Raw genomic sequence first — 24,481 nt, forward strand, 5'->3', positions numbered from 1 at the left:
CGCGCCTGGAAACTCATTCAATCACAGGCAATAAAACTAATCAGAGTAACTAAGTGCCATCCACCCTGCTCCTTATCAATATGCCGGGAAGGCAGATGCGTTGGCGTCTGGTTATTACATGGCTGAACGGTGGCGGGCGCTTGATTGCAGAGCCGCAGTCACAACTGTGTCATCCAAATAACTTTTTAATAAATCCTGCAACGAGGAGTTGGAGGCAATTAAATTAGCCAAAACCTAACTAGTTTTCTTTTTGTACGGCTCTCTGTGTGTGTGCGTGTGTACACGGGGGAACATTTAGGCCAGAGAAGAAAAGGGGTGTCTGGGAGCGTGAAGAGAAGAGAATACATCCGGCCTCCTTCCAAGAATTTAGAGGAAGAGGTCTCCAAACCTGGTCAGGAAAAGATAGATGTGGATATGAACCTGGCCACAGAGCAGGCATGGGCAAACCAAGGCCCTCCAGGTGTTTTGGACTTCAAATCCCACAATCCCTAACAGCCTACCAGCCAAAGTTTGCCCATTCCTGCCATAGAGTCATAGCACCATAGAACTGGAAGGGGCCACATGGCTATGGAGTCCAACCTCAATGCAGATGAAGCATCTCCTGATGTATTTCTCTAGACCAGTGGTTCTCAACCTGGGGTCCTCAGATGTTTTTGGCCTACAACTCCCAGAAATCCTAACAGCTGATAAACTGGCTGGGATTTCTGGGAGTTGTAGGCCAAAAACGTCTAGGAACCCCAGGTTGAGAACCACTGCTCTAGACCATTTTTGAAGAAGTCCAGACTTTTGGAGTCCAGAACTGGTGAGATCGGAACCAGAGCAGAATTCCAGGTGAGTCAGAACCAGAACAGAATAAGGCAGAATTTGGCATTTTTTCTACTCTCTTCAGATCACTTCAAGGGAATTTTATGCCTTCCTGTTAGAACAAAACTGTTGTCCATGGACATGGAAACTTAGGTGACCAAACCAGCAGATAATAGTGACCTCCTGAGAGGAGAATGGCATCAAAGCAAGGGATGTCCTCTGGACCATTGGCTATCCCTCCCAACACCAAATTGGGAGGGATAGCCAATGGTCCAGAGGACAGGAGCGGAATTCAAAATGATCTTGACAGATTAGAGAGATGGGCCAAAACTAACAAAATGAAGTTCAACAGTGACAAATGCAGGATACTCCACTTTGGCAGAAAAAATGAAATGCAAAGATACAGAATGGGGGACGCCTGGCTCGAGAGCAGTACGTGTGAAAAAGATCTTGGAGTCCTCGTGGACAACAAGTTAAACATGAGCCAACAATGCGATGTGGCAGCAAAAAAAGCCAATGGGATTTTGGCCTGCATCAAGAGGAGCATAGTGTCTATATCCAGGGAAGTCATGCTCCCCATGCTCTATTCCGCTTTGGTTAGACCACACCTGGAATATTGTGTCCAATTCTGGGCACCATAATTCAAGACAGATATTGACAAGCTGGAATGTGTCCAGAGGAGGGCGACTAAAATGATCAAGGGTCTGGAGAACAAGCCCTACGACGAGCGGCTTAAGGAGCTGGGCATGTTTAGCCTGAAGAAGAGGAGGCTGAGAGGAGATATGATAGCCATGTATAAATATGTGAGAGGAAGCCACAGGGAGGAGGGAGCAAGCTTGTTTTCTGCTTCCCTGGAGACTAGGACGCGGAACAATGGCTTCAAACTACAAGAGAGGAGATTCCATCTGAACATTAGGAAGAACTTCCTGACTGTGAGAGCCGTTCAGCAGTGGAACTCTCTGCCCCGGAGTGTGGTGGAGGCTCCTTCTTTGGAGGCTTTTAAGCAGAGGCTGGATGGCCATCTGTCGGGGGTGATTTGAATGCAATATTGCTGCTTCTTGGCAGAATGGGGTTGGACTGGATGGCCCATGAGGTCTCTTCCATCTCTTTGATTCTATGATTCTATGATTCTATGATTCTATGAAGTAGAGCAACCGTTTTGATATTGCAGTTATTCATTGGGAAAACATTTCCTGAGCCAACATCTTGGCCACAGTCAAGAACAAACAAAAGTCCAACTGGGTTGTTGTAGGTTTTTTTTGGGCTATATGGCCATGTTCTAGAGGCATTTTCTCCTGATGTTTCAACTGCATCTATGGCAAGCAACCTCAGAGGTAGTGAGGTCAGTTGGAAGTAGGAAAATGGGTTTATAAATCTGTGGAATGACTAGGGTGGGACAAAAGTGCAACTTCTGTTGAGAAGGATAACCAAGACTCCAGAAGACAGAAGCAGAATTCAAAACCATCTTAACAGATTAGAGAGATGGGCCAAAACTGACAAAATGAAGTTCAACAGGGACAAATGCAAGATACTCCACTTTGGCAGGAAAAACAAAATGCAAAGATAAAGAATAGAGAATGCATGGCTCGAGAGCAGTATGTGTGAAAAAGATCTTGGAGTCCTCGTGGATAACAAGTTAAACATGATCCAACAATGTGATGTGGCGGCAAAAAAAGCCAACGGGATTTTGGCCTGCATCAATAGGAGTCTCGTGTCTAGAACAAGAGAAGTCATGCTCCCCATGCTCTATTCTGCTTTGGTCAGATTACACCTGGAATACTGTGTCCAATTCTGGGCACCACAATTGAAGAGAGATATTGACAAGCTGGAATGTGTCCAAAGGAGAGCGGCTAAAATTTATTTATTTATTTATTTATTATTTATTTCTTGCATTTATTGACCGCCCCTCTCAGCCCGAGGGCGACTCGGGGCGGTGAACAGCAACAAAAAGACAGTGTACAATAAATCACGACAATACAAACCAGACAAATACAACATAACATATACTTATACTAAAAATCCGCTTCGTCAAGTCCTGGGGTCATAGCCAAAATTCATAGTCCTAGTTCATTCCAGTGTCGTTTCAAGATACACTCAGTTGAAGGCCTGCTCGAAGAGCCATGTTTTCAGGCCCCTACGAAAGGACATCAAGGAGGGCGCCTGTCTAACCTCAGCAGGGAGGGTGTTCCACAGCCGGGGGGCCACCACCGAGAAGGCCCGCTCTCTCGTCCCCGCCAGACGTGCCTGTGAGGCAGGCGGGACCGAGAGAAGGGCCTCCCCGGATGATCTCAAGGCCCTCGTGGGCTCGTAGGCCGAGATGCGGTCTGCAAGGTATTTTGGGCCGGAACCGTTTAGGGCTTTGTAGGATAACACCAGCACCTTAAATTGGGCCCGGTAGCGAATCGGCAGCCAGTGGAGCTGGGACAGCAGGGGCGTTGTATGCTCTCTGCGTCCTGCTCCGGTTAACAACATGGCTGCCGCGCGTTGGACTAGCTGAAGCTTCCGGGCCGTCTTCAAGGGCAGCCCCACGTAGAGAGCGTTGCAGTAGTCGAGGCGGGATGTGACCAAAGCGTGTACCACCGTGGCCAAGTCAGACTTCCCAAGATACGGGCGCAGCTGGCGCACGAGCCTAAGCTGTGCAAATGCTCCCCTGGTCACCGCTGAAACCTGAGGCTCCAGGCTCAGCGATGAGTCCAGGGTCACACCCAAGCTGCGAACCTGCGCCTTCAAGGGGAGTGCGACCCCGTCCAGCACAGGCTGTAACCCTATGCCCTGTTCGGCCTTGCGACTGACCAGGAGTACCTCTGTCTTGTCTGGATTTAGTTTCAGTTTGTTCACCCTCATCCAGACCATTACAGCGGCCAGGCACCGGTTCAGGACTTCGACGGCCTCCTTAGTAGCAGGTGGGAAGGAGTGACAGAGTTGGACGTCATCTGCGTACAGGTGACACCGCACCCCGAAACTCCGGATGATCTCACCCAGCGGCTTCATGTAGATGTTAAACAGCAAGGGGGACAAGATGGAACCCTGAGGAACGCCACAGATCAACGGCTGTGGCGTTGAACAGGAGTCCCCCAGTAACACCTTCTGAGTACGACCCTCCAGAAATGACCAGAGCCACTGCAGAGCAGTGCCCCCAAGACCCATCTCTGCAAGGCGCCCCAGAAGAATACCGTGGTCGACGGTATCGAAGGCCGCTGAGAGGTCCAGGAGCACCAACAGGGACACACTCCCCCTGTCTAGCTCCCGGCGCAGATCATCCACTAAGGCGACCAAGACCGTCTCGGTACCATGTCCCGGTCTGAAACCAGACTGTGCCGGATCCAGATAATCCGTGTCTCTCAAGAATACCTGGAGTTGTGAGGCCACCACGCTTTCCATGACTTTGCCCAAGAAGGGAAGATTGGAAACAGGCCGAAAGTTGTCCAATTTAGTGGGGTCAAGTGATGGTTTCTTCAACAGCGGCTTTATAACAGCCTGTTTTAGGCTCGCTGGAATCTTGCCTTCCCGAAGGGAGGCATTAACCACCACCGTTACCCACTCGGCCAATCCCCCTCTGGCCTCCTTCAGAAGCCAGGATGGGCAGGGGTCTAGGATGGACGTGGTGGGTCTCATTCCTCCAAGTATCTTGTCCACATCCTCGGGTTTCACAAACTGAAAAGAATCCAACAAAACTGGACAAGCAGGTGCTTGTGTCACATCCACAGAGACTGCATCTAATGTGGCGTCCAGCCCAGAGCGGATCAAAGCGACTTTGTCTGCAAAGAACCGAGCAAATGCTTCACAGCGCGCTGCCGAATTGTCAGGGCTCCCACCTGAGATGGGGGGAGTTAAAAGACCTCTGACAACCCGGAACAACTCCGCCGGACGGTTTTTTGCAGACGCAATAGTGGCCGCAAAGAAAGTTTTCTTTGCGGCTTTTATTGCCGCGGCATATGCCCTTAAAAAGGACACAAACCGTGTTCGGTTTGACTCGCTTGGGTCCGAGCGCCACACGCTCTCTAGAACCCTCTTCCTTCGCTTCATCGCTGCCAGCTCCTCAGTAAACCAAGGGGCTGGTTTAGCTCGGTTACTTGAGAGGGGACGTTCCGGAGCGATCTTGTCAATAGCCCTGGTCATCTCCCCATTCCAGAGAGCGACCAAGGCCTCGACATGATCACCTACCGCGGTGGCGGGAAACTCCCCAAGAGCCGTCAGGAATCCATTCGGATCCATTAGCCTCCTGGGGCGGACCATCTTAATGGGTCCTCCACCCTTGCGGAGGTTAGGGGGCGCAGTGAGCCTAAATCTAATCAGGAAATGGTCGGTCCACGGCAACGGAGAGATGGACAACTCCTCCACACCGCCACCCTGCTCCCATCCCTGGCAGAAAACCAAGTCCAATGTGTGTCCAGCACAGTGGGTGGGGCCAGTTATTTGTTGGGACAGCCCCATGGTTGCCATGGCGGACATGAAGTCCTGAGCCGCACCTGTGAGGGTTGCCTCGGCGTGGATGTTGAAGTCCCCCAGCACAAGAAGCCGTTGGGACTCCACCGCCAGGCTCGAGACCACCCCCGCTAGCTCAGGTAGGGAGACTGTAGTGCAGCGAGGTGGACGGTACACTAGCAGAATCCCTATTCTGTCCCGGTCACCCACCCTCAGGTGGACAGATTCAAAATTTGTGGTCTGCGGGATGGGACTCCTGGTTAGATGGATGGTATCTCTATAGACCACTGCGACCCCGCCTCCCCGTCCTCCGGTTCTTGGTTGGTGTTGCACGGAGAAACCTGGAGGACAAAGCTGGGAGAGATTTACGCCCCCCGCTTCATCCAACCAGGTCTCCGTGATGCACGCCAGATCTGCCCGCTCCTCCAGGATTAAATCCTGAATCCAAGTTGTTTTTCCGTTGACAGACCTGGGTTGAACTGGATGGCCAAGAGGTCTCTTCCAACGTCAAGATGGAAACGTTCTTCCGTTGACAGACCTAAAATGATCAAGGGTCTGGAGAACAAGCCCTATGAGGAGCGGCTTTAAGAACTGACCATGTTTAGCCTGAAGAAGAGAAGGCTGAGAGGAGACATGATGAGGGCCATGAATAAATATGTGAGGGGAAGTCCTAGGGAGGAAGGAGGAAGCCTGTTTTCTGCTTCCCTTGAGACTAGGACGCAATGGAGCAATGGCTTCAAACTACAGGAAAGGAGATTCCATCTGAACATTAGGAAAAACTTTGTGACAGTGAGAGCTGTTCAGCAGTGGAACTCTCTGCCCTGGAATGTCACGGAGGTTCCTTCCTTGGAGGCTTTTAAACAGAGGCTGGATGGCCATCTATAGGGGGTATTTTGAATGCAATTTTCCTGCTTCTTGGCAGAATAGAGTTGGCCTGGATGGCCCATGATGTCTCTTCCAACTCTATGATTCTATGAGGAGAGAAACAGAGATTGGAAGGCCATCTGTCAGGAGGGCTTGGATTCTGTCTTCCTGCCTGTAGAAAGAGGTTGAACTGGATGGCCAAGAGGTCTCTTCCAACGTCAAGATGGAAACGTTCAAGTCAGAATGGATGGTAAGAGACTCTCACTTTTGGAGGTTTTTCAACAGAGTCTGGATGGCCATCTGTTGGGAGGGGTTGGACTAGATCACTTTGGTTTTGTGATTTCCATTGCACTGTTTCCATCCTTCGGTCCCCATCTTGTGTCTGAAGCTAAGAATGGTAGCCAATCCATTAAAATTCTGGTTGCTTCTGAGGCAAGAGAATCAGCCGTCTACGAAGACGTTGCCCAGGGGACGCCCGGATGTCTTGCAATCCTGCGAGGAGGCTTCTCTCATGTCCCCCACAAAGGCCTACCACCTCACCCACCTCATAGGAAACCTGCTACAAAACAGGAGCTTTTTTGTTGAGTTCCAGGGCCAGAGAAGCAGATGGCGGAAACAGAAGAACGGCCTGCCTCAGGGGAGCGTGCTTGCCCCATCCATGTTCAACATCTACACAAATGACCATCCACTGCCAGAAGGGACAGAGAGTTTCATCTATGCTGATGATCATGCCATCACTGCTCAAGCAGGGAGCTTTGAGATGGTTGAAAAGAAGCTCTCCGAAGCTCTAGGTGCTCTAACTGTCTATTACAGGGAAAACCAGCTGATCCCCAACCCATCTAAAACACAGACATGTGCTTTTCACCTGAAGAACAGACAAGCATCCCGAGCTCTGAGGATTATTACCTGGGAAGGAATCCCACTGGAGCATTGCAGCACACCCAAATACCTGGGAGTCACTTTGGACTGTGCTCTGACCGACAAGAAGCACTGTCTGAACATCAAGCAAAAAGTGGCTGCTAGAAACAATATCATACGCAAGCTGACTGGCACAACCTGGGGATCACAACCAGACACAGTGAAGACATCTGCCCTTGCGCTACTCTGCTGCTGAGTACGCATGCCCAGTGTGGAACACATCTCACCACACTCAAACAGTGGATGTGGCTCTTAATGAGACATGCCGCATTCTCATGGGGTGTCTGCACCCTACACCACTGGAGAAATTACACTGCTTAGCCGGTATTGCACCACCTGACCTCCGCCGGGAAGTTGCAGCCAATAGTGAGACATATCCAACCCATCCCTTGTTAGGGTATCAGCCAGCACGTCAACGACTTAAATCAAGACATAGTTTTCTTAGATCTACAGAGACACTCGCTGGAACACCCCAGCAAGCGAGAGTCCAAAAGTGGCAGGCCCAAACCCAGAACCTCAATCAATGGCTGATACCAAATGAGAGACTTCCCCCTGGGCACACAGAGAACTGGCGCGACTTGGAAGACACTGAACAGACTGCGCTCTGGCACCACGAGATACAGAGCCAACCTTAAGAAATGGGGCTACAAAGTGGAATCCTCGACATGCGAGTGTGGAGAGGAGCAAACTACTGCCCACCTGCTGCAATGCAACCTGAGCCCTGCCACATGCACCAGGGAGGACCTTCTTGTGGCAACACCAGAGTCACTCCAAGTGGCCAGATACTGGTCAAAGGACATTTAACCAACTACCAAGTTTGCAAAATCTGTGTTTTTGTTTTTGTTTTAATCTGTGTGTTTGTTTTGCTCTGTTAGAAATGTAATACAATGGTATGGTTGCTGATGACACAATAAATAAATAAATAAATCCATTAAAATAATGAATGGGCCATTATTTTAATGTTTTGGTGAGACTCTTCTTGCAGATGGAGAAGCATAGAAATTGTGGCTTTTTAGCCTAGGTTTCAGAATTGGTCCTGGTTTTGAAATCCCTGTTACATTTAAGTCAACTCTTTAGTTAAGTTTTACTTCTAATAAATGATTCCTCGTTGCTTTAAATGCAATCCCTTTTTAAAAAATGGTTCTTTAATAAACTGTGTGTCACCCCGAGTTCTTGTGATAGAGAGCGAGATAGAAATATGTTAGTTAATACAGGAGATAAGATATGCGGCACAATCCGAGGCGTGACATCCTCCTGGCTGTGAGTTTATTGTTGTCGCTGGAATGAGGAGAGGCTGGTGAGACCGTAAATGTTTCAACGCTAAGTGATTGCATATTTTAAAAATGATGATGGTGAATATGTCTCCGCTGCCACTATTCTTTGTTGATCGTGTTTACATTTTTCTAGTTGTAAAGATGGTGACAGAAACCAAAATCCTACACTGAGGTTTCCACAGCGTGACTCTCTCCATGGAGAGCTATGGGGGACAATGCCTGGCTCGAGAGCAGGACATGTGAAAAAGATCTTGGAGTCCTCGTGGACAACAAGTTAAACATGAGCCAGGAATGTGATGTGGCGGCAAAAAAAGCCAATGGGATTTTGGCCTGCATTAAGAGGAGCCTAGTGTCTAGATCTAAGGAAGTAATGCTACCCCTCTATTCTGCTTTGGTTAGACCACACCTGGAATACTGTGTCCAATTCTGGGCACCACAATTCAAGAGAGATATTGACTCTAAGATGGAATGTGTCCAGAGGAGGGCGACTCAAATGATCAAGGGTCTGGAGAACAAGCCCTATGAGGAGCGGCTTAAGGAGCTGGGCATATTTAGCCTGAAGAAGAGAAGGCTGAGAGGAGATATGATGAGGCCATGTATAAATATGTGAGAGGAAGCCACAGGGAGGAGGAGGGAGCAAGCTTGTTTTCTGCTTCCTTGGAGACTAGGACACAAGGGAACAATGGCTTCAAACTAGAAGCCATTGAGAGGAGATTCCATTGCAAGGAGATTCCATCTGAACACGAGGAAGAACTTCCTGACTGTGAGAGCCGTTCAGCAGTGGAACTCTCTGCCCCAGAGTGTGGTGGAGGCTCCTTCTTTGGAAGCTTTTAAACAGAGGCTGGACGGCCATCTGTCAGGGGTGATTTGAATGCAATATTCCTGCTTCTTGGTAGAATGGGGTTGGACTGGATGGCCCAAGAGGTCTCTTCCAACTCTTTGATTCTATGATTCTATGATTCTATGCGCTGGTTGGGCCACGTGAGTCTTTGTTTTGAATGGGGATGCGGTGTAACTGCACCCACACCCAGGTGTGTGGCTACAACATCCTGTGGCTTCCAAAGCGATCCATTTAAGGTGGAATCAGGTGTCAAACAAGGATGTGTTATTGTCCCAACTTTATTCTCCATCTTCATCGTTATGATACTTCATCTTGTTGACGGGAAGCTTCCCGCCAGAGTGGAAATCATCTATCGGACAGATGGCAAGCTGTTTAACCTCAGCAGACTGAAAGCCAAAACCAAGGTTACAACAACGTCTGTTATAGAACTCCAGTATGCTGATGACAACATAATCTGTGTGCATTCAGAAGAAGATCTACAAGCCACTCTAAACACCTTCGTAGAAGCTTACGAGAAGTCCTCTTCCAGCAGTCACCAGCCAATCCCTCTCCAATGCCAGAGATACAACTTAATGGTGTAACATTAGAAAATGTGAACCATTTCCTCTACCTTGGCAGCCACCTCTCCACCAAAGTCAACATTGACACCAAGGTACAACACCGCCTAAGCTCTGTGAGTGCAGCTTTTTTCCGAATGAAGCAGAGCATGTTTGAGGACCGGGACATCTGTAGGGAGATCAAGGTGCTTGTCTATAAAGCTATTGTCCTCCCAACCCTGCTATATGCCTGTGAGACGTGGACAGTGTACAGATGTCACTCTCCTGGACTGATTCCATCAGCGCTGCGTCTGAAAAATCCTGCAAATCTCTTGGGAAGACAAGTGGACAAATATCACCACCACCGAGAAGGCCCTGCCCCTCGTCCCCACCAGTCTCGCTTGTGATAAAGGTGGGGCCAAGAGCAGGGCGTCCCCAGAGGATCTTAAGCTCCGAGATGGGACGTAGAAGGAGATACGTTCGGACAGGTATGCTGGACCGGAGCCGTTATAGGGTTTTATAGGTCAAGACCAGCACTTCAAATTGTGCTCGGAATTGGATCGGCAGCCAGTGGAGCTGACACAAAAGGGGGTGGTATGCTCCCTGTATGATGCTCCAGTGAGTAATCTAGCTGCCGCCTGTTGGACTAATTGCAATTTCCAAATAGTCTTCAAAGGCAACCCCACATAGAACGCGTTGCAGTAATCTATTCGGGATGTGACAAGAGCATGGACCACCATAGCCAGATCTGACTTCCCAAGGTACAGGCGCAGCTGGCGCATGAGTTTTAACTGTGCAAAAGCTCTCCCAGCCAGACCTGGGGTTCCAGGCTCAGTGATGAACCCAGGATCACTCCCAAGCTGCAAACCTGCATCTTCAGGGGGAGTGGAACCCCATCCAACACAGGCTGTAACCCTGTGCCCTGTTCGGCCTTCCGACTGACCAGTCTTGTCTGGATTCAGTTTCAATTTGCTAGCTCTCATCCAGTCCGACACAGCAGCCAAGCACCGGTTCAGAGTTCTGACAGCCTCCTTAGTAACAGGTGGGAAGGAGTGACAGATCTGGACGTCGTCTGCATAGATAGAAAGAAACATCCTTGGATATTTGGCAGGGGTGATTTGAATGCAATATTCCTGCTTCTTGGCAGAATGGGGTTGGACTGGATGGCCCATGAGGTCTCTTCCAACTCTTTGATTCTATGATTCTATGATATGGAAACTTCCATAAAGGGGGCATTTTAACTCCTCCTGTTGTCAGAAAACACTCTCCTTGCCTTGAGGATGTGCACGTCTGCAAAGCTTACAAGACAAACGGTGTGTAGAAAAGCCAATTAAAATGGAGTCACGGCACTGCCATGGAGTGATGGGAGAAAAGGACCACTTCTGCCTCAAGCATATGCTTAGGCACAAGTGCATTTAAATGGTGCTGAAGATCACTTCAGGGTGCATCCACACTGCAAAATGAAGGCAACTTGACACCACATTATCTGCAATGGCTCAATGCTATAGGAACTTGGGAGTTGTAGTTTGGTGAGGCATCAGCACTTGTTGTCGGGGAAGGCCAAAGACTGTGTAAAACTGTGGCTTCCAGGATTCCAAAGCATTGAGCCAAAGCCTTTAAACTGGTATGAATTTGCATTCGTTCTATGGTGTTTGTGTTTGCATGTAATTGAACTCTCCAAGGTGCTGAAATTTCAGGCTAGAGTTCAGAACCTAAATGGCTCCTTGAAAGTTCAGACTCGCTCTTTAAGAAAATGTCAGGCTAAACCCCACATCAGATTCACTGCTGTACAATAATGTAGTGAGAAAGGGGCTTCCAGTGTTGGTGACAGCTTTGCGCAATTGAACAACAAATGAACAATCCAAAGTATGTTGTCAAAGGCTTTTACTGGGTTGTTGTGAGTTTTCCAGGCTGTCTGGCCCTGTTCCAGAAGCATTCTCTCCGGATCATAGAATCATAGAATCATAGAATCAAAGAGTTGGAAGAGACCTCATGGGCCATCCAGTCCAACCCCATTCTGCCAAGAAGCAGGAATATTGCATTCAAATCACCCCTGACAAATGGCCATCCAGCCTCTGCTTAAAAGCTTCCAAAGAAGGAGCCTCCACCACACTCCGGGGCAGAGAGTTCCACTGCTGAACGGCTCTCACAGTCAGGAAGTTCTTCCTAATGTTCAGATGGAATCTCCTCTCTTGTAGTTTGAAGCCATTGTTCCGCGTCCTAGTCTCCAAGGAAGCAGAAAACAAGCTTGCTCCCTCCTCCCTGTGGCTTCCTCTCACATATTTATACATGGCTATCATATCTCCTCTCAGCCTTCTCTTCTTCAGGCTAAACATGCCCAGTTCCCTAAGCCGCTCCTCATAGGGCTTGTTCTCCAGACCCTTGTTCTCCAGATGTTTCACCCACATCTATGGCAGGCAGCCTCAGAGGTTGTGAGGTTTGTTGGAAACTAGGCAAGTGGTGTGTGTTTCTATCTATCTATCTATCTATCTATCTATCTATCTATCTATCTCTATATTAATAAAATGTAATTTTGTGGGATTAACATAACTCAAAAACACTGGACAAATTGCCACCAAATTTGGGCACAAGACACCTGCTAACCCAAGGAGTGACCATCAGTCAAAACATTGATTTTGTCATTTGGGAGTTGTAGTTGCTGGGACTTACAATCAAAGAGCATTCTGAACTCCACCAATGATGGAATTGAACCAAATGTGGCACACAGGACTCCCGTGACCATCAGAGAACACTAGCATTGACCTTGAGTTTGGGAGTTGTAGTTCACCTATATTCAGAGAGCACTGTGGACTCAAACAATGATAGATCTGGACCAAACTTGGCATGAATATGCAATATGCCCAAATATAAACACAGATGGAGTTTGGAGGGAAATAGACCCTGGCATTTGGGAGTTGTAGTTGCTGGGATTTATAGTTCACCTGCAATCATGAGCATGCTGAACCCCACCAATGACAGAATTGGGGCAAACTTCCCACACAGAACCCCCATGACCAACAGAAAATACTTAAGGCCATCCAGTCCAACTCCCTTCACCAGGGCAAGAAAACGTAATCAAAGCCCTCCCAACAAAGAGCCATCCAGCCATAGATATAGATAGATATATATAATTCACACACACACACACACACAGTATCATAGATTTAAAGGGACCCCTAAAGAAGGACACTTATATGTTGCATCTTCCAGAGTGGGCAAAACAGACAATCTCCACATCAACACTGACAAAGAAACAACAAGAAATACTGTTTACACACAAGCATAAAGACATTACCTATATTAGAAACCAACATTTTCTCATTACTTTATTTTCCAGATCACTAGACTGGGCCACAGAAATGTGTGGCAGGGGATGCCTAGTAGATAGGTAGATAGATAGATAGATAGATAGATAGATAGATAGATAGATAGATAGATAGATAGATGTAATGTTCGTTTGTGGGATTAACATAACTCAAAAACCACTGGATGAATTGACACCAAATTTGGGCACAAAACACCTATCAAGCCACCGAGTGACCATCACTCATAAAACACTGAAAAACACAGCAGAAGAGACTTAAAAAGCAAAAAAATAAAAATACATTACAACACATGCTCAAAACCACATACATACATATATACACATATACACAAATATATACACACACATATACACATATATGAACACACAAAACACATATACACAGACTGGGCCACATCAATGTGTGGCAGGGGACTGCTAGTTGATAGATAGATAGATAGATAGACAGACACACACATCTGTGGAATAATGTCCAGGGTAGGAGAAAGAACTCTTGTCTGCTTGAGGCAAGTGCAAATGTAACAATCAGCCACCTTGATTAGCATTTAATGACCTTGTAGCTTCAAAGCCTGACTGATTACTACTGGGGGATCCTTTGTTGGAAGGTATTAGCTGGCCCTGATTGTTACATGCCTGGAATTCCTCTGGGTTTTTTTTTTTAGTGTTGCTCTTTATTGACTGTCCTGGTAGCCAGATTTTGTTCATTTTCATGGTTTCCTCCTTTCTGTTGAAATTGACCAAGTGCTTGTGGATGTCAATGGCTTCTGCCATGGTAGTTGTGAGAGTGGTCCAGCATTCCTGTGTTCTCCAATAATATGCTGTGTCCAGGTTGGTTCATCAGGTGCTCTGCTATGGCTGACTTTCCTTCTAACATGTCAGACTACACAGAGAAACCACTGAAATCCACAAGAAGTATGTGGACAATTTCAACAGAAAGGAGCAAAGCATGAAAAGGAACAATATCTGGCTATCAGTATTAAAAAAACCTGTCAAATTAGGACAGTAAATAAAGAGCAATACTCAAAAAACAGGGGAATTCCAGACAAGAATCAATCAGGGCCAGCTAACACCTCCCAACAAAGGATCCCTCCAGGCAGCAACCAGCCATGTTTTTAAGGTACAAGGCCATTAAATGCTAATCAAACTGGCCAATTGAAACATTCACACTTGCCTCAAACAGACAAGAGTTCTTTCTCCCATCCTGGACATTCCACAGATATATAAACCCTTTTTTCCTAGTTTCCCACAGATCGCACAACCTCTTAGGATGCCTGCCATAGATGTGGGTGAAATATCAGGAGAGAATGCTTCTGGAACATGGCCAGACAGCTTGGAAAACTCACAGCAACCCAGTTCAAAGTGTGCTGGCAAATGCATACACAATGCAGAGCTATGTATGATGAATACTTCCAATGCAATGCCCAGCCATGCACAGTGCACATTAGCAGCACATGAGCAACTCTACTTCTGCAACCTTGCATTCAAGACAGGGCTTCTTCTTTAAGCGAAAGCAGCCAAGCTATTCTGTAGAAAAGCCTAGCATGGGCAAGGCCCCAATAAAATGCCAGAGAACGATTCCAGTGATCAAAACCAGATTCAGATTATCAACAGCAAGAAGAAATGAAAGCTCACATGCGTCTTCCAACAGCTGCCGCATTGGCTCCCCGGGCATGACAAGGCATCACTTCACAGGCAAAGCCTTGGGCAGGGAGCATGCCGCCCGCCTCCCAAGCGAGGACACAAACCAGGTTTGCCTGCTGTGGGTTTTATACGATTCTCTCCCCATGTTCTAGGAGCCGTCAGCAATTTGCAAGATGTACGTGTCTTTTTGGAGAAACCAAGTGGTGAGGAAACAACGGGAACATTTTAAAATGTGAAGAATGTGGATGAACAGGTTCAGAAGTTCCTTGAGAAGTCAGAGCCGGCTGCGGTGACACATGACTTTGGATTAATGCGATCTATATAGGTCTGCCTTTGCACTTTTTTCAGAAACTCCACTGGTTCCAAAATGCTGTGACTGAAGCTGTCTTGGAGCTGCTTACGTCTTCTCTGCAGAAAGAGCTTCTCTGGCTACTGACATTACTATGTATTTATTTATTGTGTCAGGAGTGAACCAAACAGTTGTATTGCATTAAAACAAAACAAAACAAATTGGAGGAGGGCCAATGTGGTTCCAGTCTTCAAGAAGGGAAAAAAGGATGACCCAAACAACTACCGTCCGGTCAGCCTCACGTCGATACCGGGCAAGATTTTGGAAAAGATTGTTAAGGAAGCGGTCTGGAAACACTTAGAAACAAATGCAGTCATCGCTAAGAGTCAACATGGATTGATCAAAAACAAGTCATGCCAGACTAATCTGATCTCTTTTTTCGATAGAGTTACAAGCTGGGTAGATGCGGGAATGCCGTGGATGTAGCGTACCTGGATTTCAGGAAGGCCTTCTTTGACAAGGTCCCCCATGACCTTCTGGCAAGGAAACTAGTCCAATGTGGGCGAGGCAAAACTACGGTGAGGTGGATCTGTTGTTGTTGTTCATTCGTTCAGTCGTCTCCGACTCTTCGTGACCTCATGGACCAGCCTACGCCAGAGCTCCCTGTCGGCCGTTACCACCCCCAGCTCCCTCAAGGTCAGTCCAGTCACTTCCAGGATGCCATCCATCCATCTTGCCCTTGGTCGGCCCCTCTTCCTTTTGCCTTCCACTTTCCCCAGCATAATGGTCTTCTCTAGGCTTTCCTGTCTCCTCATGATGTGGCCAAAGGACTTCAGCTTTGTCTCTAGTATCTTTCCCTCCAATGAGCAGTCGGGCTTTATTTCCTGGAGGATGGACTGGTTGGATCTTCTCGCGGTCCAAGGCACTCTCAGCACTTTCCTCCAACACCACAGCTCAAAAGCATCGATCTTCCTTCGCTCAGCCTTCCCTAAGGTCCAGCTCTCACATCCGTAGGTTACTACAGGGAATATCATGGCTTTGACTAGGCGGATCTTTGTTGCCAGTCTGATGTCTCTACTCTTCACTATTTTATCGAGACTGGACATTGCTCTCCTCCCAAGAAGTAAGTGTCTTCTGATTTCCTGGCTACAGTCTGCATCTGCAGTAATCTTTGCACCTAGAAATACAAAGGTGGATCTGGAATTGGTTAAATGGACGAACCCAGAGGGTGATTCTCCCCAAGGCTTCCTCTTCATTCTGGAAAGAAGTGACGAGTGGAGTGTCATCTGCAGGGTTCCGTCCTGTTCAAATTTTAGAGTTTTTTCAGTACTGGTAGCCAGATTTTGTTCATTTTCATGGTTTCCTCCTTTCTGTTGAACTTGTCCACGCGCATGTGTATTTCAGTGGCTTCCCTGTGTAGTCTGACATGGTGGTGGTGAGAGTGGTCAAGCATTTCTGTGTTCTCAAATAATAATCTGCTGTGTCCAGGTTGGTTCATCGTGTGCTCTGCTATGGCTGACTTCTCTGGTTGAAGTAGTCTGCAGTGCCTTTCATGTTCCTTGATTCATGTTTGGGCAAGGCTGCGTTTGGTGGTCCCTATGGAGACTTGTCCACAGCTGCATAGGGAAGCTGATGAGGAAACACAACATACAAACTATCTACAGACCCACCAAGAAAATCCAACAAATGCTACGTTCAGCAAAGGACAAGAGGGATCCTCTCGCTTCTGCAGGAGTCTACCGTGTACCATGCAGCTGTGGACAAGAAGTCTACAGAGGGACCACCAAACGCAGCAGCATTGCCCAGATACGAATCAAGGAACATGAAAGGCACTGCAGACACTGATTTCACAACCAGAGAAATCAGCCAAAGCAGAGCACCTGAGGAACCAACCTGGACACAACATTTTATTTGAGAACACAGAAACGCTGGATCACTCCAACAACCACCATGTCAGCCTACACAGAGAAACCATTGAAATCCACAAGCATGTGGACAATTTCAACAGAAAGGAGGAAACCATGAAAATCTGGCTACCAGTATTAAAAAACAGCAGAGAGGAAACAAACAAGGACATCTAATCACCTCTCAACAAAAGTTTGCTCCAGGCACTGCCAGGCCATCAAATGCTAATCAAGACCTCACTACCTCTGAGGATGCTTGCCATAGATGCAGGCGAAACGTCAGGAGAAAAATTGCCTCCAGAACATGGCCATATAGCCCGGAAAAACCTACAATAACCCATGGATTCTGGCCATGAAAGCCTTCGACAATACACTAATCAAGATGGTCAGTTGAAACATTCACACCTAGCTCCAGCAGACAAGAGTCCTTTGTCCCACTCTGGTCATTCCACAGATATATAAACCCTTTTTCCTAGTTCCAACAGACCTCACTACCTCTGAGGATGCTTGCCATAGATGCAGGCAAAACGTCAGGAAAAGATGCCTCTAGAACATGGCCATATAGCCCGAAAAAACATACAGCAACCCAATAAAGGATCTGCTGCAGAGGGACCAGGCCTTGATAGCCTTGGCTTGGCTTCTGAGATGCAGAGTCCCTTGCATTCTCTTGCTTTCCTGCCCTTCCTGCAAGTGGATTTCCCACCCCACAGGTTAGGGAACAGAGTGGTGTTCTGCTTCCTGCAAATCATCAAATGCCCCAATCCTGAATTATTCCCAAAGCGCAGGCTTTTTGACTCCCTCCTTCCTTTCGATCAAGATAAAAGGGCATGGAGACCAACATGAATTACATGTAATCCTTTCAGCAAACAGGATTGTCAAACCTTCCAGTAATGAGCAAAAAGTCCCACAGGCCCCTGCAGTGAACACACTCACACACACAGGGTTTGCCAATTAACGGGGCTACATTAATTAAGTTGTAGAGTAAAGCACCGATGTGTCTGGGCTCACATCACCTCGCATTAATAGTCAGCCTGACAAATATACAGAGAGCGCAGCACACCAGACTCACAGGCTAACAGGATAATCTTTTTAATTGAGTTTCCACCAGATTTCTGCAATCAATTTTTCTCCGGCTGAGGCTGGCTATAATTTTGGATATTTCCCCTTCCTGAGCCATTTCCACCTTCTTGGGGCTTCTGCTTGGAGTCCCTCTTGGCTTCTTTCTCCCTTTCTTGCTTCTCTTGAGGAGACTTGTGGCCAGAGGTCAAGCAGGGCTGCTTGTTGGTGTCAGACTCAGCCAAGCGTGGCTCTGAATAAAACTTGAGGCCCTTCTTACCTTGACTCGCTTTTATTCTCTAACTGCGTAAGGATTTCTCCCACTAAGGTCAAAAGGGAAGGCTCTGCTCTGCAAAGTGAAAGCAGAGCTTTGAGTTAATATTTTGCTTTTGGCCTCTCAGATGCCCAGCCCAGATCCAGCAGGAGATACATCGATGTCTTGTCAAAGGCTTTCATGGCTGGAATCACTGGGTTGTTGTGGTTTTTTTGGGGCTACACGGCCATGTTCTAGAAGCATTCTCTCCTGACATTTCGCCTGGATCTATGGCAAGCATCCTCAGAGGTAGTGAGGTCTGTTAAAAGAAGGAAAATGGGTGTATATATCTGTGGAAAACCAGGGTGGGACAAAGGACTCTTGTCTGCTGGAGCTAGGTGTGAATGTTTCAACTGACCACCTTGATTAGCATTTGATGGCCTGACAGTGCCTGGAGTAGACTTTTGTTGAGAGGTGATAAGATGTCCTTGTTTGTTTCCTCTCTGTTGTTGTGCTGTTGCAATTTTAGAGTTTTTTTTAATACTAGTAGCCAGATTTTGTTCATTTTCATGGTTTCCTCCTTTCTGTTGAAATTGTCCACATGCTTGAAATCCATTGAAGCCATTGAAATCCACAAGCATGTGGACAATTTCAACAGAAAGGAGGAAACCATGAAAATGAACAAAATCTGGCTACCAGTATTAAAAAAACTCTAAAATTAAAACAGCAAAACAGCAGAGGGAAAACAATCAGGGACAGTTAATCACCTCTCAACAAAAGATTGCTCCAGGCAATGCCAGGCTATCAAATGCTAATCAAGGTGGTGAGTTGAAACATTCACACTTAGCTCCAGAAGACAAGAGTCCTTTGCCCCACCTGGTCATTCCACAGATATATAAACCCCCTTTGCTAGTTTCCAACAGGCCTCACTACCTCTGAGGATGCTTGCCATAGATGCAGGTGAAACGTCAGGAGAGAATGCCTCTAGAACATGGCCACATAGCCCGAAAAAACCTACAACAAACCAGTGATTCTGGCAATGAAAGCCTTTGACAATACATTGTGAATGTTTCTTCCAGCAATTTTCACTCCAGCCTTGGATTCGTCAATCCCCGCACGTGTCGCATGATGTGTTCTGCGTACAAGTTGATGCAGGTAATGGTATTCTTCTCCAACTCCTCTTTTTGCTCTGAAGCCATCTTGACCTGCTACATTGAAGGAGAACGAAATGCAAAGAGACAGAATGGGGGATGATGATGCCTGGCTCGAGAGCAGTACGTGTGAAAAAGATCTTGGAGTCCTCATGGACAGCAAGTTAAACATGAGCCAACAATGTGATGTGGCGGCAAAAAAAGCCAATGGGATTCTGGCCTTCATCAATAGGAGCCTAGTGTCTATATCTAGAGAAGTCATGCTCCCCATGCTCTATTCCGCCTTGGTTAGACCACACCTGGAATATTGTGTCCAATTCTGGGCACCAGAATTCAAGAGAGATATTGACAAGCTGGAAAGTGTCCAGAGGAGGGTGACTAAAATGATCATGGGTTTGGAGAACAAGCCCTATGAGGAGCGGCTTAAGGAGCTGGTCATGTTTAGCCTGAAGAAGAGAAGGCTGAGAGGAGACATGATAGCCATGTATAAATATGTGAGAGGAAGCCACAGGGAAGCTTGTTTTCTGCTTCCTTGGAGACTAGGACGCAAGGGAACAATGGCTTTAAACTCCATCTGAACATGAGGAAGAACTTCCTGACTGTGAGAGCCGTTCAGCAGTGGAACTCTCTGCCCCGGAGTGTGGTGGAGGCTCCTTCTTTGGAAGCTTTTAAGCAGAGGCTGGATGGCCATCTGTCAGGGGTGCTTTGAATGCAATATTCCTGCTTCTTGGCAGAATGGGGTTGGACTGGATGGCCCAGGAGGTCTCTTCCAACTCTAGGATTCTATGATTCTATGACCCTGTCAGCTATCAGGCACCCACTGCCATTAGTATGAAGGTTGCACATATTGTACCCAACTTGTTGGCAAACAACAATAGCAACAAAGCTTTGACTCTTGGCCAAACCCACCAGTAGAAAACAAGACAAATTTTCATTTTGATGCATTATAGGAATCTTGGAAGCTGTCCATATTCTGCCTACAATGGAGAGACAGTCCCTCCCTTTCTAAGTAAGTGACTTCCCCCTAACTTGGGACCAAAGCCCTAATTACTTCGATCACGTTAGCAATGGATTCTAGGCATTTGCAGGGCTGGCCCCATCTCCCTCCCTCTGTTTCAGTCCAGCCATAAATTAAGAGATTTAATAGGGGAGTAAGCAACAAATTGTTTGAAGACCTCGCACATTCTAAGGGAAAGCATCGTATATTTGCCTGCCAACAATGCCTCCCTCCCTCCTCCCGCTTGGGAAACAAGGGGGGAATGATTTGGGCATTAAAATCTATTTCCTGTCCATTCAAAACCTGCACTTAGCAGTGACCCCATAAATCCCGCTGAGAGCTGGGACTTGGGCCATGGAGAAATGCCACCTTTCTGATGAGATGTCGCCTGGTAGTCATTTTGCTTTATCCCTGGCGTTCAAAGGTTAAGGCTCTTCATACCGACAGGAGACAGCGCCAGCTTTGGAAACAGCTTCCTTCCCTTGGAGGATCCACAAAAGGAAAGGGAGGAGAAGGAATGGCCACAGACAACTGGGGAGGCATAGGGATGATGTTGCACATGTTTTCCCTTGGTACCTAGGCTCATAGTATCCTAGAATTGGTGGGTTGCAAGGGACCTCCAGGGCCATTCATTCCAACCCTTTACAGCTGCATAGAGTTCTAGAATTCCACAACAAATGGCCATCCAATCTCTTCCTAAAAACCTCCATAGAAGGAGACTTGGGACAAAGGACTCTTTGACAAAGGACAATAGAGTTCCAGCAGACAATCATAGAATCATAAAATCAAAGAGTTGGAAGAGACCTCATGGGCCATCCAGTCCAACCCCATTCTGCCAAGAAGCAGGAATATTGCATTCAAATCACCCCTGACAGATGGCCATCCAGCCTCTGTTTAAAAGCTTCCAAAGAAGGAGCCTCCACCACACTCCGGGGCAGAGAGTTCCACTGCTGAATGGCTCTCACAGTCAGGAAGTTCTTCCTCGTGTTCAGATGGAATCTCCTCTCTTGTAGTTTGAAGCCATTGTTCCGGTTCCTAGTCTCCAAGGAAGAAGAAAACAAGCTTGCTCCCTCCTCCTCCCTGTGGCTTCCTCTCACATATTTATACATGGCTATCATATCTCCTCTCAGCCTTATCTTCTTCAGGCGAAACATGCCCAGCTCCTTAAGCCGCTCCTCATAGGGCTTGTTATCCAGACCCTTGATCATTTTAGTCGCCCTCCTCTGGACACATTCCAGCTTGTCAATATCTCTCTTGAATTGTGGTGCCCAGAATTGGACACAATATTCCAGGTGTGGTCTACCCAAAGCAGAAGAAACAATGGGGAGCATGACTTCCCTAGATCTAGACACTATGCTCCTATTGATGCAGGCCAAAATCCCATTGGCTTTTTTTGCTGCCACATCACATTCCTGGCTCATGTTTAACTTGTTGTCCATGAAGACTCCGAGATCTTTTTCACACGTACTGCTCTCGAGCCAGGCATCATCGTCCCCCATTCTGTATCTTTGCATTTCGTTTTTCCTGCCAAAGTGGAGTATCTTGCATTTGTCCCTGTTGAACTTCATTTTGTTAGTTTCGGCCCATCTCTCTAATCTGTCGAGATCGTTTTGAATCCTGCAAAGAAAACAAAAGTCCTTTGTCCCACCCTCATCATTCCACAGATATATAAATCCATTTTCCTACTTCTAACAGACCTCACTACCTCTGAGGATGCTTGCCATAGATGCAGGCGAAACATCAGGAGAGAATGCCTCTAGACCATGGCCATATAACAGCAACCATTACCTGAAAGAGGTTGAGGTTCACATGTTAGGCCTGCACCATTCCTCATGGATGGAGCAAAATGCGGAGGAGGAATTGGGAGGAAAAACATAATTTTATAAGAAGGCTACTTTCTCGGTCAGGTTGCTCAGCACAACTTTGGTTCTCTTCCTAATGGCTTATCTTTTGTTAAATTTGTTTAATGGATTTAATGGCCATCTGTAGGCAGTGCTTTCATAGAATCATAGAATCCTAGAGTCGGATAAGACCTCATGGGCCATCCAGTCCAACCCCATTCTGCCAAGAAGCAGGAATATTGCATTCAAATCACCCCTGACAGATGGCCATCCAGCCTCTGTTTAAAAGCTTCCAAAGAAGGAGTCTCCACCACACTCCGGGGCAGAGAGTTCCACTGCTGAACGGCTCTCACAGTCAGAAAGTTCTTCCTCATGTTCAGATGTAATCTCCTCTCTTGTAGTTTGAAGCCATTGTTCCATTGCGTCCTAGTCTCCAAGGAAGCAGAAAACAAGCTTGCTCCCTCCTCCTCCCTGTGGCTTCCTCTCACATATGTATACATGGCTATCATATCTCCTCTCAGCCTTCTCTTCTTCAGGCTAAACATGCCCAGCTCCTTAAGCCACTCCTCATAGGGCTTGTTCTCCAGACCCTTGATCATTTTAGTCGAATGTGATTTTCCTGCTTCTTGGCAGGGGTTTGGACTGGATGGCCCAAAAGGTCCCTTCCAACTCTAGGATTCTATGACTCTATGATTTATGACCCTTGAATTTGTTTATTTACTCAGGTATTGCCTGAAATCTCAGGGTCCATCTGGGTGTCCCAGCCTCCAATGTTTCCAAATCATGACATGCAGCGATTTGGTCGGAAATCAGATGTTATGGCTTCACTGATCAAAGAAAGATGTCGGGGGGATAATTTCCCAAATCTGACTTGCACCTCATTTACAGACATTGACATTTTATAGACATTTGAAAATGATAGGCATTGCTCTAATTGCTACAAATTACAGTCTGTGGTCTTATTGGTTTATAGCACTTTCCTTGTTGTCATGTTTTACAGCTTGAGATTGATGGAGGAACTTTAATAACATTTTCATTGGAAGAAAACTTGAGCCTATCCCATTTAGGCTGGAAATGGGTGCTTGTTTGGGGACATTAGAGCCATTGGTTACTCTCAGGGTGGAGTGGCCCTTAGGGGATGGGGTTGTCTAGCTCCCTTGATGAAACAATGCAGAGCAGGGCTGCGATGATGAGCTTTGGGTGGGATGCATTCTGCCTGATTGATTATCAGCATTCCTTGCCCTCTGATTGAGTATTGGCATTTCTGATCTATTGTTCGGCCCGGTGGTTTGGCAGAACAGGACGTTAGGGGATTTGTGGCTGTTCTGATTTGGTGGGGAGGAGGGAAATCAGTCAAGGCTTCTCAGCATAGGGTGTGTATGTTTCCTGCTTCTAAGCTAAGCATGGCATTGGGACATCCATCCTGACCCCAATTTTGGGGCTCTGACTTTTAGGGTCTGGGTTTTCAGACAACACGATCACAACCCTCTACAATTCTGATTTACAGCTTTCTGAATTTTGACCGGCTTTGTGAAAGTCCTGCCCATTGAGTCTCTGTAAATTAGCCAAACGTAGTCCAGGGTACTCTGAGGTCAACACATTCATCAATCAGCTAAACAAGGAGGAGGCAAGAGGGTAAGCCATGTTGTTTTGTTGTTCATTCGTTCAGTCGTCTCCGACTCTTCGTGACCTCATGGACTAGTCCACTCCAGAGCTCCCTGTTGGCCGTCACCACCCCCAGCTCCTTCAAGGTCAGTCCAGTCACTTCAAGGATGCCATCCATCCACCTTGCCCTTGGTTGGCCCCTCTTCCTTTTGCCTTCCACTTTCCCCAGCATAATTGTCTTCTCTAGGGAAAGCCATAAGTAAGTTCTAATATTCTGAAGCCAGAATATCTCACCAACATAGTTTCCAAGTATAGTCCACCATCCACCATCCAACCATCCACTTGTCTGGGTTTCTGCCAACAGGCTTCTTCTGGTCTCACTGCCAGGTGTTGCCTCCTAAATTGGGGCCAACATAACCATCCAACCACCCAACCGCCCAACATCCACCATCCAACCACCCAACATCCAACCACCCAACCTCCAACCACCCAACCTCCAACCACCCAACCTCCAACCACCCAACCTCCAACCACCCAACCTCCAACCACCCAACCTCCAACCACCCACCATCCAACCACCCACCATCCAACCACCCACCATCCAACCACCCACCCACCATCCAACCACCCACCATCCAACCACCCACCATCCAACCACCCACCCACCACCCAACCACCCAACATCCAACCACCCAACATCCAACCAACCACCCACCATCCAACCAACCACCCACCATCTAACCAACCACCCACCATC

Source organism: Anolis sagrei, chromosome 1 (assembly GCF_037176765.1).
Source record: "Anolis sagrei isolate rAnoSag1 chromosome 1, rAnoSag1.mat, whole genome shotgun sequence".
Taxonomy (NCBI): domain Eukaryota; kingdom Metazoa; phylum Chordata; class Lepidosauria; order Squamata; family Dactyloidae; genus Anolis; species Anolis sagrei.